Raw genomic sequence first — 15,776 nt, 5'->3', positions numbered from 1 at the left:
CTTCCCTGTCAGTAGTTTTACTCAGAGAACAAGTTTGAGAGTTACTATATATGTCATTAACAGGTATTAATTGGAGTGAAAACATCTTTTCTCAATTTATGAAATTTCTTTCATAGATGAATACCATAAAATCATGTCTGAGAACTAGATATGAACTTCAATTTATATTCAATCTTTTAAAAATTTATCAAAATGCCTTAGAAGTTAACTTTTCATAACTTTTAAACTTATCTCGTTTCAACATTGTCCTCTACTTTCCAAAACGTCCAGATTTACTTTGACAGCTTAAGGTCTGGGACAGAAAACACAGCCAAGAGAAAGAAAGCTGGAAGCAGAAATAGAAATCCTGAGGTCATTAGGCTCGTTTTTGCTCTGGTTTCTTTTCAGCCTTGGGACAAATGGCACCAGTAATACACTTATGCTGGGAATTGTATTTTTTTTCAGGCAGTTAGAGGAGGGCCCTGCTTTTGCCTTAGGAGTTGGGGTGCAGGAGCCACAGATAGAGTGACTAAAAAAGTTGCTAGTGTGGTCAACCCTGCAGTGACTGATTTAACAGAAGCATTGTGTTCTGTAAAAGGGGGATGACAGCAGCCCCTGAGGCTGCTTATGATGTCATAGGGCTTGTGTAAGGCTTGTGTAGGATGAGGTGTAAAATGCCAGCCCTCAACACCTTGCAGGCAATCGCTGTGTTTGCATCAGTAACAAGCCCCCAGAACTGCCTCCTTCCAGGTTGGGGTCTCCAAGCAGCTTGAGCCACGTAGGATTGGACAAGGCCACCTAAGCACTGAAAACAAGCTCCCAAACTCTCCAGTTGAACCATCAGCCATGATATCTCGGTGGGTTTACTGCTCTACATATACCGGTGTGTGCAACAGAGTTCTACTGTCTTTAAAAGCGGTATCCCAATATGGCCACATGATGGACATGTTATGGCATGGTAGTAGAGCCATATCTCTATATCTGGCTATAATTCACATTTATTAATGCAGAAGTCTTCATCCTCACCAGACAGCTAATAATTATAAGCACTAGCATGGCAGTTACTCTATTTGAAAAGAAAAATCATTTATCTAAATCTTTACCTTCTCAACTCATCATACACTTTCTTTCTCTTATGAACCCATAAAGCTTCTAAGGAAAGCAAATTATTTATGTTTCCAAACTTTGAAAACATTTTACAGAAATTAAAAAATTTGCAGGATATTCCTATTTTTAATCCCAGTGGTCTTTTAAATTATATTCCTGGAGCATTACAAGTTTTCCAAGCCCCTTTGCAGACTATGTTAGGAGAGAGGAAAGAAAAGTAGATCAAATTCCAGACCTTTGGACTGAACATAGAACAGCTCTTCTTTACCACATACACATAATGGTTTCTTTTTTGCTTTAAAAGGTTATCGGATGCATAAAATCAGTGTTTCTAAATGTGGAGAGCAGGTTTGATGATTTTTTTTTTTTTGCATTTTCTGTAAGATAGAGCACTAAGCCCCATATTCACAGGAGTTTACACATTGCGAAAATTAATAATAGAAACCTCATTTAAAATAGAGTCACAAAAAGGGGAAGATCTCTGGCCCTTGATAACAGTTGTATGTATAAGAAGAGAGGTAATTTTGCATCTCCAACAGGAAAAAAGTTACTACTTTACTACCTCACTGGAGGAAGGAAGAATTTCTCCTTGCCTGACAACAGCCCAGTCAATGAGAGACTGTCACAACTCAGACAATGAAAAGCCACTACACTTCAACCTCCCAGTTTCTTCCAGTGGACTCTGTTTACAAGCCACTCCCAACTCTCCCTTCTCCTCTATAAAAGAATGGTCCTCTCCTTTGCTCTCCAGACTTGCCTTTGGTTTGCAGTAGAGTGCATGTTCCAAATTGCAATTCTTTGCTGTTCTTGAAAAAAAACAAACATTTTTTCTGGTAAAATAACTGGCTGTTTATTGTTTTAGATCAACAATACCATTTCCATAAATTCAAGATATGTGAAAAGAGAGTTGATTATGGTATCTACTTAAACATAAAGGAAATTTTGGCTAAATAATTCCTACAAACAAGTTGTAGATAACTTATTTAGAAAGTACCTAAGGCAATGGATTATAATTAATTTGAACACGTGCAGCATTCAAATCATGAAGTGAGTAGCATGCCAATACTTTTTTAAATTATTTTTATCAGTTGGAAATTTTTCTGAGCTTATTTGGCTCTTGGAGCCAAATTCCAGAAAGATAACAAATATGATCCATTCAAAACTCAAATATGCAATTTTTTAGTTTGATATATATCATGACTTTACCTCAACATGCGTGGACTATATAAAATAGTCTAAACTCACAGCATTCTTCATTGAAGTAATATAGCTATAAGACAGAAATCCTAACCCATATTTATAGTAGTATATTTTGGTTCCATTTGATCAAATGTTAAGTCACTCTCAAACTGGGACTATGTGTACAGAGTGCCACTTACAAAACCAAACCCTGTTTAAGTCACGTTATTGGTCCTAGTAGTCTTAGACTGGATCAAGTAGAATTAACTAAATTTGGCCTTTCCAAAAAATGAAATTAGTGAATGTGACTTAGGTTCAGCTCTATAGTTATGAGAGTAAAATCAAGGCATGTATTGATTGAGTGGGAGCTTAATTTTGAGCCAGACACTGTGCTAAATGTTTTATACACATGATTTCACTCAAACATCTTGGAAACCATGAGAATTAGGTATTATTATGGTCTCTCTGTTTATAGATGAGGAAATTAGTGCTCACTATGGGGAAAATTATTAACCCATTGAGTCAGCTGATTATTTGATAAATAGCCACTCATGCTATAATTTTTTTTTTTTTTTTACGGTATGCGGGCCTCTCACTGTTGTGGCCAATCCCATTGCGGAGCACAGGCTCCGGACGCACAGGCTCAGTGGCCATGGCTCACGGGCCCAGCCGCTCCACAGCATGTGGGATCCTCCCAGACCAGGGCACGAACCCGTGTCCCCTGCATCAGCAGGCGGACTCTCAACCACTGCGCCACCAGGGAAGCCCAATGCTATAAACATTTAAAACTGTTTTTCAAACAATTAATTTGAATGGTACAGCAGAGGGCTGAAGCAAAAGGAAATTAAATTATTCCTTCCCTCAAAGAGCTTACAATCTATCAAGATAATTGCAATAATGCAGAAGAAGAAATATGAGAAAATACAAAATTATCATGTTCAAATTAAGCACATAATTATTGAGGTACTACAGACTAAGGATTATTAAAAGTTGGAATGTAAGGTAACATTATTAGTATGTAAAAAGATATCAGAATGGAAATACTTGCTCAGTTTTATATATATTAAGTTTCATACATGTTAAGTTTTCTTAAGAATCTATTTGTAATGACAATCTGGCTGATTTCTATTTCTCTTTTCCTAATCTAATTTTTGCTGATATAGGAAAAATGTCTATTTGTTTTGGTTAATGAACCCATCTTCTTTGAAGGAATTCAAAAGACATTACTTCTTTCACAGCTTATGCTGCCCAAGGAAGCTGTTTTGTCTTAAAACAGAAATCATGTAAGCCTGAATTGTATCGATCATGCATTGCCCAGTATAATTTGAAACATTAAAAAAAAAATTGTAGAGTTCTTCCAACACACATAACATAATATTATCAAACACAGACAAGAAGTCTTAGCATAATGAGAGGGTTTGCAAATGAGATATTATAGATAATTGCTGTTTGTTCTTGTTTTCATAGAATGGAGTATAATTATTATCAACAAGAAGCTTGCTTCAATAATTATTTCTGGTTATCCCAGGGCACAAATGCATTGAAGCAGGAAACAATGCATTTTCATTCAGAGTTTTTGTTCCTAGATCATCTCTTATCACTGCCAGAGGTTATGTATAAATGCTTGTTCTGAGTTTGCTCAAGTCTTGGTACTATATAAACAAATATGTGTTGTATGAGGTGAATATTACATCATTCTCTTCAAGATTAAATACACTCCCTTCAATATTCAAAAAGAAATTATCTAACCACACATAGTATTGTAGGACTGCTACTTTACTTAAGGGGAAAAAAAAAAGGACTCAAAGCATATACATCCAAAGGGGATTTGGGATTCCAGGTAACAAATAACTAAAGATTAATATATTGTTAAGTGTTGCCCATGTTATATATCTGACTTTCTGATTTTTGTTCTATACTTAGATACCCAAAGTCTGTTTTTAAGTAGTTAATAAATAAAATTTGGGGAATAATCAGGGCTGGTATAACATACATATTGAGGTATAGTCAGACTGATTAGTAAATAGGCACTACCGAGGGCTCCACCTCATTCTTAGACATCTTCCTAATCCAATGAGAAATCCCTCAATCCAGAGACTAAAGGTATGGTAAGGAGACTCCAGGAGCTATCACTATGGCCCGATACATTCTAATTGGTAGGTACTGTTTCTGTCAGTAAGTACCTCCCTAAATTCTTGCTTTTAGTGTACTTCTCTGTGTTTCCTCAAGGTACACAGGAGACTTACCTAGCTTCAGCCATGACCCCCACTCAGCTGGTATGCACTGCTCTGGAGTCACCCTGGGACCTGGGCTCTCACTGTGAGTCTCGTATTTCAGCCCTCACCACAAGTTTCCTTCTAATGAGCAGGTATGGGCCTCAAGGGAGGAGATGGTGCCCTTGGCAGTGACCTTGGAAATCTAGCAAGCAAATGCCTGTCCATACCAGTTGTTAAATCTTTTGCATATCACTCCTGGACAGAATAATAACACATGAGTTATTGAGCCTTTGTTATGCATAGGCACTATATTCTTTATAGGCACATTTAATCTTTTCAGGTATTATTATTATCCATCTCTTTTACAGATGATGAAAACTGAAATAGAAAACATTTAGGTAATTCCCCCAAAGTCATCCTGCTAGAAAGTGGTGGTGCTGTGTCTACAACTTGGCAGTCTGGCTCTATAGCCTAAGCCTTAACACACCTCTGTAAATTTATTCCAGAGTTACACAGTATATGGTAATATTTTATTTTTGATTGCTTCTAAGTCTTTTATAAAAACTAATTTATCATAATGACTGTCAAAACCAGGGGCTCAACTAAGGTTGAAAGAGGAAAATATCTTCCAGGGTGGTACAAATAATCTAACATTCACTTAGAAGTGATCACAGAAAGGAGTCTAGCCAGGCAGATGGAATGTCTCATTTCTGGCAGCAGGCAAGAGAAGTGCCGTAGTGGATACAGGAAATTATTTTAGCAAGTGTGGGCAGAGTCTTGGCAAAAAAGTGTGGGGGGGGAACAGTCAGGCCCTTCTTGGTTCAGGTGGTACCAGATATCTAGTCATGAGGCTGGGTATATAAGGCCATTATTCTATCCACCCCAACAGGGCAACCCCAAATAAGTCAACCTGATAGAACTGTTATCAATAAAGCAATATCCTTCCTTCTTCCAGAGAAAGAGGAATATGAATCAGGTAGCTTAACAGAGACTTGGAAAGGCTCAAGTAAACATTTTGGATGAGAAACTTAAATGTTTATCTTGAGAGAATGAGCTATTCCATTTTTGTATATGTAAGACTATAACGTAATGTGGAAAAAGCATAATCTTTGACTCCTATAAACACTTTAAGCTTTGGGAAACTACAGAAATATCTCATTGCCTAAGAGTCCTGTTAGTAGACTTTTAAAAACTATATAACATGATCCAAAGAGAGTTATTTGTGCTTACAGAACAAAATGTATTACGCATATAAAATGTTAAATGGTCCATCATATTTTATGGCTTTTAGGAAGAAAAAAGTAATATGATATATTATATATCATATTAGCCATATTCACCAACATGAAGCAAGAGGGTATAGATACATGGACACACCACACAGTGCCTAGTAGATATTTGAATAGATAAATGAATGAAAAAATGAGTATAGCTTATTTAGCTTACAAAAAAAGAGAGAGTTACTCAGAAATTAACAAGCTACCTTGAGCATATATCTCTTTGAGAAACAAATGGAATTTGGAATTGATATAAAATATTAGAATCGAAATCTTGAGAAAATTTCCAACTGTTTTAGAATTTAGTGGTAATCTCAGGCTAAAATTAGGATATTACCTCATGGCACAAAATCATCATACCTTTTTATAAATTTGTTTAAATTAGAAGGCGTCTGCAAAGCTACTAATTTTTTATACTTTTAGAACCAGAATGAGAAATGTCTTCATTAGTAACATCTTGTATCTGACTGTAGGCATTGATAAGTAGGTTTGCTACTCTATATGTTAACTAAACTCTAGTGTTTGCAATGCCTACATGGTTGAATAGGCTTATATACAAATATGTATTCTGTGTGCTTGTTTCTTATTGTAATCACGTCAATTAATTATGCATTAAGTTTGTGAGTCTTAATAACTTGTTTAAACTCATTATACAAGATAATTATGTTACAGAAAATATATATGCCATAGCTAGACTGAAAGGAAAAGCTAGGAGGAAAATCTTTTCTAAATAGATATTCATGGATAAAATTAGCAAAGCAGAGAAAACTTCAGTGAAGATGTGGTGGCTGGCTGGGGTTCTGCGAAAAGTTTCACACAAGGCTCCTTGACAGTTCCTCTTAATACTACAAAAAGTTGCTTTTAAAAGCTCACCAGATCTAAGAATAAGTAGCAGAAAAAACTCCTGGCAAACACAGTCTGAACCTTCCTTTCCCTTATTCCATCCTCTCAGAACATTTCAAAACTAATAATCAACAGATGCATTTATAGCACCACGCAGGATCCTTCCCACCAAACACACTAAATACACATGCACACACAGGGTAAGAAAATTATTTGTCTTGGGGGGGTATGAAAAATGGTAGCATCCATTCCAATGTGGTCTTTATAGATTTTGCATCTCAGCCATAGAAGAATATTTCTGTTTTGCTACACCGCTGTTTTTCTACACCAGTAGGAAATTACTGAGCACACTATACACTGTTTAAAATGCTTCATAGACAATATCTCATTTAGCACTCACTGTAAATACACAAAGAAGGTGCTATTATGATTTTATACGTGAAGAAAAGGAAGCAGGGAGAGATTGCTGATGCTGCGCACCTAGAAAACGTCACATCAGGTGGCCTCATGCTGAAGTCTGCTCTCCTGACCATATGTCACAGAGATCAAGGAGACAAAGCTCAAGTTTGTTACACTGTTTTAGTTCTATTTTTAATAAAATGCACAGAAGGCTCTACTATGAGCTACATTGCATGAGGGCCATGGATAAGGGCCAGGTTAAGCTATTGAAAGAAAATGTATAAAAGTTGCTAAGGTGGTTAAGTTTCTTTGGAGTCATTAATTAGTGTTATCAAAACTATTCTATTTAATGTAAACGTGGGCTCATAGTAGCACTGCAGAACTTGAAAATTTCAAATAAATACATATAAAATTCGGATGAAAACTGCAAAACCCTTTTGTGTTCTTTTTAAACAAAAAGCACAAAGCCTCTTTAAAAATGATGTCATGAAGATGATTAGTTTCCAGCTTGAGAAAGCCTGCCTAGCATGAAACTAAATAGGACTTAGCAGCTGAATTATCTCATGATAAACCTATTAAAGATTCATAATTCCTTAAGGTTTAATTGGGTGTGATTGATCCCCATTAGAGTATTTGTCGGTAGTAAAGTAGCCTAAGTAGTTCTCCCTCCCTCTGATTAAAAATTGCCCGTGTTTATTGAACTTGATTACTCAAGACAGCATGAAATATTATTTTATGAAAACCCTCTTGGTAATGACAAATTTCAGACTTTGAAAAAAGGAATGATTTTTTTTTTTTTTTTTTTTTTAGGAATGATATTTTTGAGGTTAGTTATCTGCAGAAAAATTGGGCTGTTCAAATTATTTTCTTAAATGCCCCTTGCTATTACTTTGCTTAAAATAATAAACAGTCATATTTCTTCTCTTTTATTGTGTGTCCATATACTATAGAGAGAACTGTATAATGAAACTGCATGTACCCAACATCTAGTTTCAACAATTATGGGCTTATGGTCAATTCTGGTTCATATATATTTCTATCAATTCCTCTCATTACAAATTATTTTGAAGGAAATTCAAAATATATCATTTCATCTATAAATATGTCACCTTATATACATAAAAGATAGGGACTCATCAAAAATATCTAATGACATGCCAATATTATAGCTAAAATAATTTAACAATAATTCCTTAATGTCATCAAATATGTGTTCAATTTTCATTTTTCCCCAATTTTCTTATAAAGATACTTTAACCCTTTATGTTCATTTGAATTAGGATCTAAATAAGGTCCATTTACAGATAAGTTTTTAAATTATCTCCTAATACAGAGATTATCACTCTCTCTTTTTCTTATAAACTTTTGTTGAATAAAACAGAATGTTTGTCCCATAAAGTTTCCTTTTTTATGCTACTGCATCCTCTTGCAGAGTTAGCGGGTGCTCTGTCCCATGTGTTTTCTCTAAGTTGATAATTAAGTTACATCTAGAGGATGGATGAGATTCAGGTTTGCTTTTGGTGTGTATGCGTGGTGAGGTGGGGGGCAAGACTACAACACAGGTAGTCATGTTTTCTTCCACGAAAAGTTACCTATGTGTTTTTTCCATCAGAAAGTATATGTGTATATAATGTGTCATTTTGAAATGTTAGCCATCACTGATTATCATTGCCTAGATTAATGATTATATTTTAGCTTGCAAATAGTGATATTTTAATCCTACCATTTTAAACTTATTTATTAGCTGAAATATTTCAGCAAAGAGAAATTTTTTCCCTTATCAACTATTTGTTTACCCTGAAGCACGGTTTACATACTATATGCAGCAGAAACACTTGACAGTTTCCTTTTATTTGCCAGTTTTCAAAATAATAAGTTTGTGATCTAGCATCTTGCAAAAGGAATGATAGTTTTTGGGTTTTCTGTTTGTTTTTGTAATTCATACCATTATGAACTAATGGATGTAAACACATTCTAGTTGTTATTTTTACAGATGTTCAGATTTAACTAGTGGAACCTATTCACATAGACTACTCAAGCCGTTTTGAAAAGCTCTTAATAGTAAATCAAAGGTTCCTGGCTTTCTGATATCGCAATAAGTTCAAGACTCATCTTGATGTTTTCTGTCCTACACTTGAATTAGCCATTTCTCAAAGGAGCCCTAATTCCTTTTAGAAGAGAATGACATTTACATTCCAGTCTGATTACCGCTTTTAAAGCACACTAGAGGAGAAAGAATAAATGTTTTCCCCAGCCTTATTCAAATAAATATAGTTTCAGATGATTCAAATTTTGCCACCTTTTTTGAATTTGCAGTAGCATTTAACTAATTCTTCTTTTGTTAAATGAGTTAATGTTCACATTATTTCTTATGCAATATAAATTTATTTATAAAGAACAAAAGCAATAACTTTTTTCGTACTCAAAATTACATCAAACTAAAATTAACAATTGTTTTTTCTTTTTTTTTTTTTATAGCTTCAAAATGTAGGAGGAATTTCATTCAAAATGGCTTAGCAGGCCTAGGAATTGACTCTAATAATTTCATATATATGTAGGATTTATTTTTCTAAACTTTGGGAATTAGGCTATACATGCTTTTCCTGATTTGAAATAGTCTCCCTTTCCATCTCTTCTATATAGTACTTTGAAACCATAACTAGACATATTTTTTACATAATAAAGATGTGCATAATAGCATATACAAGCAAAAAAAAAGTGATACATAATAATCATAAAAGGACTGCCAAAAGTTAACATGGATTAAGTTTTTCTATCACAAATATATTTGAGACCTATTTTTTCTATTTTATTTCCTCTTTTCTACTTGTTGTTGTTGTTGCTTCTTTAACCTCCTTCTATGCTGTGGCTTAAAAATGATTTTTCTGAGCCTATATTCTGTTCAGGAATTTGGGAGATTTCCATTCCTGGTTACAATGGAATAACTTGATACAGGCCAGTATCCATCTACTAAGAATAAATATGAAATCCAGATTTAAAAAAAAAATTGTTTGAGGGCATCAGAGAGAAGCCAAGGCAGCCAGTCTTGATGTGTCAAGATCTTAGAAAGAAGGGAATTGAACTACAGTGAGCCTGGCTTTCTCTTCTGTATTTTTGTGGGTTGGTGGAGGCAAGGACTAGTGGTGCTAAGGGGCCTAGAAACCAAGCAGAAAATGGTGGCTTGGTGTCCTTGATCATTTCACAGGACTAGAGGACCCAAAACAGTAGTATTCTTTATTGATTTTACCTCAAGTAATTTGTTGATTCTTAAGATTTATAGGACAAGAAGTAACAAGCTAAACAAAAAGAAATGGTTCCTAAGTAGCTAGAAACTACCAAGCAGAAACAAAGATAAAATTGAGACTCAAAGATCATCGAAGAGGAGGCCAGCTATGGGAAACAACACTGACATTTAGTTAATATCCTTGATGGGTTTTACTCTGTAGGAAAGTCAAAACAGAAATAAACTAGACCTCACACAGAATGAAACTCAACCTTGAACAATCTCGATCTCCAATGGATCAAGGCAACCTGCCTCTGTTTTAACAGCCTGCCAGAAGGAAAGCAGATCATCTCTAGAAAGTTAAAATCTAGAACTTCTGTAATTTTTCATACATCCAATGAAAAATGCCCAATAGACAGAAACAACTGACTAAAAACCAAGAGAAAAAAATCAGACTGGTAGATGATTCAGACATTAGCATATCAAGCACAGATTTTAAAATAATAGTGCTTACTAGGAAAATAAATGACAAGATAAAGAATTTTACCAACAAACTGGTATGTATAAAAATGAATCAAATCAAAATTCTAGGCAAAGAAGTAGAATAACTGAAATCGTGAATTTGATAAATAGGTTTAACAGCAAAATTATAAAAAGCAAGAGATGTTAATGAACTGGAATGCAGATCAATAGATGTCTAGATTGAAAAACAGAAACTGTAATTTGAAACATTCAGAAACGAATATGAGACATTTAAGAACAGTGAAACTCTAAGGCAGTATAATTAGAGTCTCACAAAAAGAATAGGACCAAAGCAATATTTACAGAAATATTAGCCAAGAATCTCCCAAACTGAAGAAAGATCCTGAAGATGCCAAAGCTCTATAAACTAAGGCTGAGAAAATGCCAAAAAGTCCATATCTAACCACATCATAACACAATTTCTGAAAGCCGAAGAATATTTTAAAAACTCAAAAGCAACCAAAGGAAAAGTCACACATTATCTTTTAAAATGCAAACAATGAGACAGCTGCCTTTTCAGCAGAAATTGAATATATACCAGAAGACAAATGAGTGACATATTTAAAGTGCTGAAAGAAAATAACTGCCATCACGTGAAACTATTAAGGGAAACTTAAGATTTTCAAATAATAAGGTAAAATAATTAAGGTAAAATAATTAAGGTAAAATTAAGATGTTCTTAGAAATGAAAAATTGAGAGAAATTGCCGATCACAAAGCTACATTAAAGAAAAAGCTAAAGAGTCCTTTAGACAGAAAGAAAATGACCCCAGAGGTAAGGAGGAAAATGTTAAAAGAAATTTAATAATAACAGAATAGAGTGAATGTGTACATAAATCTAAATGAATACTGACTGCATAAAACAATAATAACACTGTCTCACCTTTAAAATACATGAAGAATTAAAATACATGAAGAATTAAAAACAGCCAAAAAGGTGAGGGTAGGGAAGAGGTAATAAACAGTTAGGCATATTATCCCATTTAGAACACATCTGTTCTAAGAGAACGAACTAAAAACAACAGCAACAAAAGGCAATAGACATATAGAAAATTTGAACAATACAATTTACAAAAGGACCTGGTTGACAAAGATAGAACACCGCAGTCAAGAATTGCACAATGCATATTTTTTTCAAGAGTATGTAGAACATTTACAAAAGTGACCATATTATGCGTCATAAAGAAGGTCTCAACAAATTTCACAGGACTGAAGTCATTTGATATATTGATAGTATCTGAACATAGCAAAATTAAGCTAGAAATCAATAATAAGACAATGAGAACAGTCTCAAATGTTTGTACATGAAGGAAGACACTTAAAACAACATGAGTTAAATGAGAAATGACAATGGAAATAGTTCAGAAATATTCTAAAATATGGTTCTCAGGAGATCAAAATATCAAAGTGCTTAAAAAATGTCATAGATGGGGCTTCCCTGGTGGTGCAGTGGTTGAGAGTCCGCCTGCCGATGCAGGGGACACGGGTTCCTGCCCCGGTCCGGGAAGATCCCACATGCCGCGGAGCGGCTGGGCCCGTGAGCCATGGCCGCTGAGCCTGCGCGTCCGGAGCCTGTGCTCCGCAACGGGAGAGGCCACAACAGTGAGAGGCCCGCGTACCGCAAAAAAAAAAAAAAAAATCATAGATGTATCTTAACAATGGCGTCTATATGACACACAAACAAGCAAATAATTTTCATGCTAGCCAGTCATGTTGCTGTCATGTAGACAGAAGAGTCAATTGATGGAGTATTTCACATTACAAGTGCTTCATTTTGCATTGTATAAATTCAGTTTGGGTCAGATTTAATAGAGGCAAGTACTACAAATAGAAGGTGGTCACAGTGTCCTAGAGCTACAAACTCTTTCAATCCTATTGAAAAGAAAGGCCTTGCTTTTAGTCAAATGATGTCACGTGCATGCCTTGAAAGACAAATTGCTCATCTAACACTTAACATGAACTGAAAATGAAAACAGTTAGTATGCTGGATGCTACTTTAAGGAAAAAATGTTTTCTTCACACGGCAGATGAGGGAACATAAGGCCAGCAGTGGGTATCAATGCTAAACTGTCACTGAATTGCACAAAAACAACAGACTACAACAAAATAGCTAATGTTTTCAAACTCATTCTTTTAGGTTTGAGTTCTTTCCCAATCTCCTTTAAAGAAATATGATGTCCATCTACACTAATGTGCTTTGACATACATTTGTGTCAAATGGGAAATTTCAAGATCAAGGAGGAAATCTAACGTTTGTGTGATTAAAAACACGTAGTAAGATTATAGTGTAGGTTGTCTTTCTTTTTTTTTCCTTTCTAGAGAAGAGTCCATTCATTAATTTAAATTCTTGCATCTTCAGCAACATTAAGCCATTCTACAATGTTGCTTCTCTAACCTGATAGCTCTGCTTTGCATTTATATCACAGAATTCACATAAGGAAATTTGACTTATTTTTTAAATAAATTAGTTGACATTTATAGAGTAGTGGGATTACTCACTTAGAATCTCAAATATAAAATGGCCTCTTCCCTGCAAATTACCCTACAAAGTAAGCACGGAATTTTGAAATATTATTTTCTGAACTCTTTTCAAATCATATGAGAGTGGCAGCTTACTCCTGGTTATGGTATCAAGTTAGAGTATCGAAAACCATTATGGTCAAATCATCCTTGCAAATTCCCTAAATCCCTATAAAATTTACATGTATATATAATTTTATGTATACAATCCTCTACAGTAATTTTAAGCACCCTAATATTTGAGAACCACCGAAATAAGCTAAAAAACTAAAACAAAAACAAAGGATTGCTTATGTGAAGACGTCAGCATTTATTTCTATGTACCTTTAAAAATAAAGAAAAAGGAAACCCAAGCCAACACAACAGTTTTCAAGTCATTTACCCTAGAGGTAAATGAGGATGCTTGTAGAATTCTATTCTAATATAACCTTGATATCTGTTAATAATTGTGTTTACTAGTAAACACATTTCAAGGTATGACTTTTCAGTATCTTCTCTTAAATTGTTACTACATATTTAGTGCAAATGGATAAGATAGTGCCACCTGAAAGTTTTAACTGAAAGGGAAATGAAAAAAAAAAACTTTATTGCTCATATTTAAAATATCTCAATGCATTTGATTTCTAATTGCTTTTTTTTAAAACATCTTTATTGGAGTATAATTGCTTTACAATGGTGTGTTAGTTTCTGCTTTATAACAAAGTGAATCAGCTATACATATACATATATCCCCATATCTCTTCTAATTGCTTTTTTATAACCCCAGACTGTTAACTTTCAGGTATGAGCATCCATATTTGTATTTACTTTTCTATTTTATGAGTGGTGGCATTTCATGGTTTGACAAAGGCATCACAATTGTGCGCTTTGCCCTTGAAATGATAAATGGCCTTGCCTGCTTTCAGGTTCTGCTGCAATTCATTCTTTACATTCTGGCCAAACAAAATCTTTCCTTTGGTGTTATTTTCATCTTTCCTATCCCCAAACCTTTTCTGCCTCCTCCTATTTTTTCTAACCAAATTACATCCAAACTCTTTTCTTCATCTTTTGACCTCTCTGCAGTTTTCAATCTTTCACCTCCCATGCTAATTATCTATTCATGCCCTCCAGAGTTACCAGCCATTCTCCTTCTTTGCCTTGAATTTTCTCATTCAGTTGCATGGGTTTTGTCCTTTTCCTTATATGCGATATTTTTTTCTAAATCTCTGCTTGTTATAATCTTTAAAATTTCAGCTAAAGTACCTTCCTCATGACAATTTACCCAAAAGCAGTCTGTATCTTTAGGTTGTTTTATGGTACACACACAGGCACACACACACACACAAAAGGAAAAACAAGAAAAACTATCTAATTTTGCTTAGGCACGCCATTACACACAATTACTTAGACATATAGATTTTACTTCTCCCCCTAGTTCTTGTTTCTTCCTCCACTCATCATTCTTTCTCTCATTTCTTAGAACCCTACTAACTGCCATAAAATGTACTAGCCATTTCATACACATTTATTGTAATGCACTCAACAATATTGTGCGATATCATTAGTGCCATTAGGCAAACATATAAACTAAGGCTCAAAGTAAGTGACAGTGATGAGAATCAAATCAAAGTGATTTTACAACAATGATGTTAACTACCCTTTATGGTATATCTACTATGTTTTAGTTTGTTTCACTAAAGAGCAATTGTTTTAATATGTTTCATTAAATAAACTGTTTTGCCCATGTTGCATAATTTTGTCTCCAAGTGACAACTCAAAGAGGTAGTTATTATTACAAGCAAATAAATTCCCTTAGTTTGCTTGGAATACTGTATGTGATTGCTTTCTTCATATTATGGTAACTAAAATTTAATGTGACCTTTCTGAAAACAGCTTTATGTCTCCTAAGAGTCAACTAGGTGATTTATGAATAGCCCACTGCTACTGAATGACTACTCATTTTAGAGATTAATGTTCCCCAATCCCTCACCAGCTGGGGATGCCAGGCGAAAAAAGGGAAAGAAGTGAACATCATAAAGGGATAGAACAAAACCAAAACTTAAGGCCTTAAGAAAGGCCCCTCCATTTCTTCCCCCTCCATTTCTCAATCACCATATCCTTCCCCACAGGCCTCCTTCCACAGAGGATATAACACTGTGAGCTGCCATATTTTAATCAGTGGTACCATTTCCATAATCACCCCCACCATGCTGAAGCATTGCCCTCTATTCAGTTGTTATTGCCTGGTTTCTGACAATTCAAGAATTGCCAGTAGATGTGACTACATACAAAGCATGTTGCTTTGCCAAGTAGCACTTGCAGCTGTGGCATATTCAAATGTCACCATTTAACTGCAGGGCTCATTGTTCACTCTGTTTGGGACATTAGCAAGAGCTAACTTTATGTAACTATCACTTTGAACTTCTACATAATATTTATCATACCAAAATATCCTCCAACTTTGATGAAAAATGGAACTCTTATAACTAGATAAGTCTCTAAAGTTTCTCACAATAAAATCAGCTGTGACTTC

Source organism: Tursiops truncatus, chromosome 3 (genome assembly GCF_011762595.2).
Source record: "Tursiops truncatus isolate mTurTru1 chromosome 3, mTurTru1.mat.Y, whole genome shotgun sequence".
NCBI lineage: Eukaryota > Metazoa > Chordata > Mammalia > Artiodactyla > Delphinidae > Tursiops > Tursiops truncatus.
Note: the sequence above shows the minus strand (reverse complement) of the source record.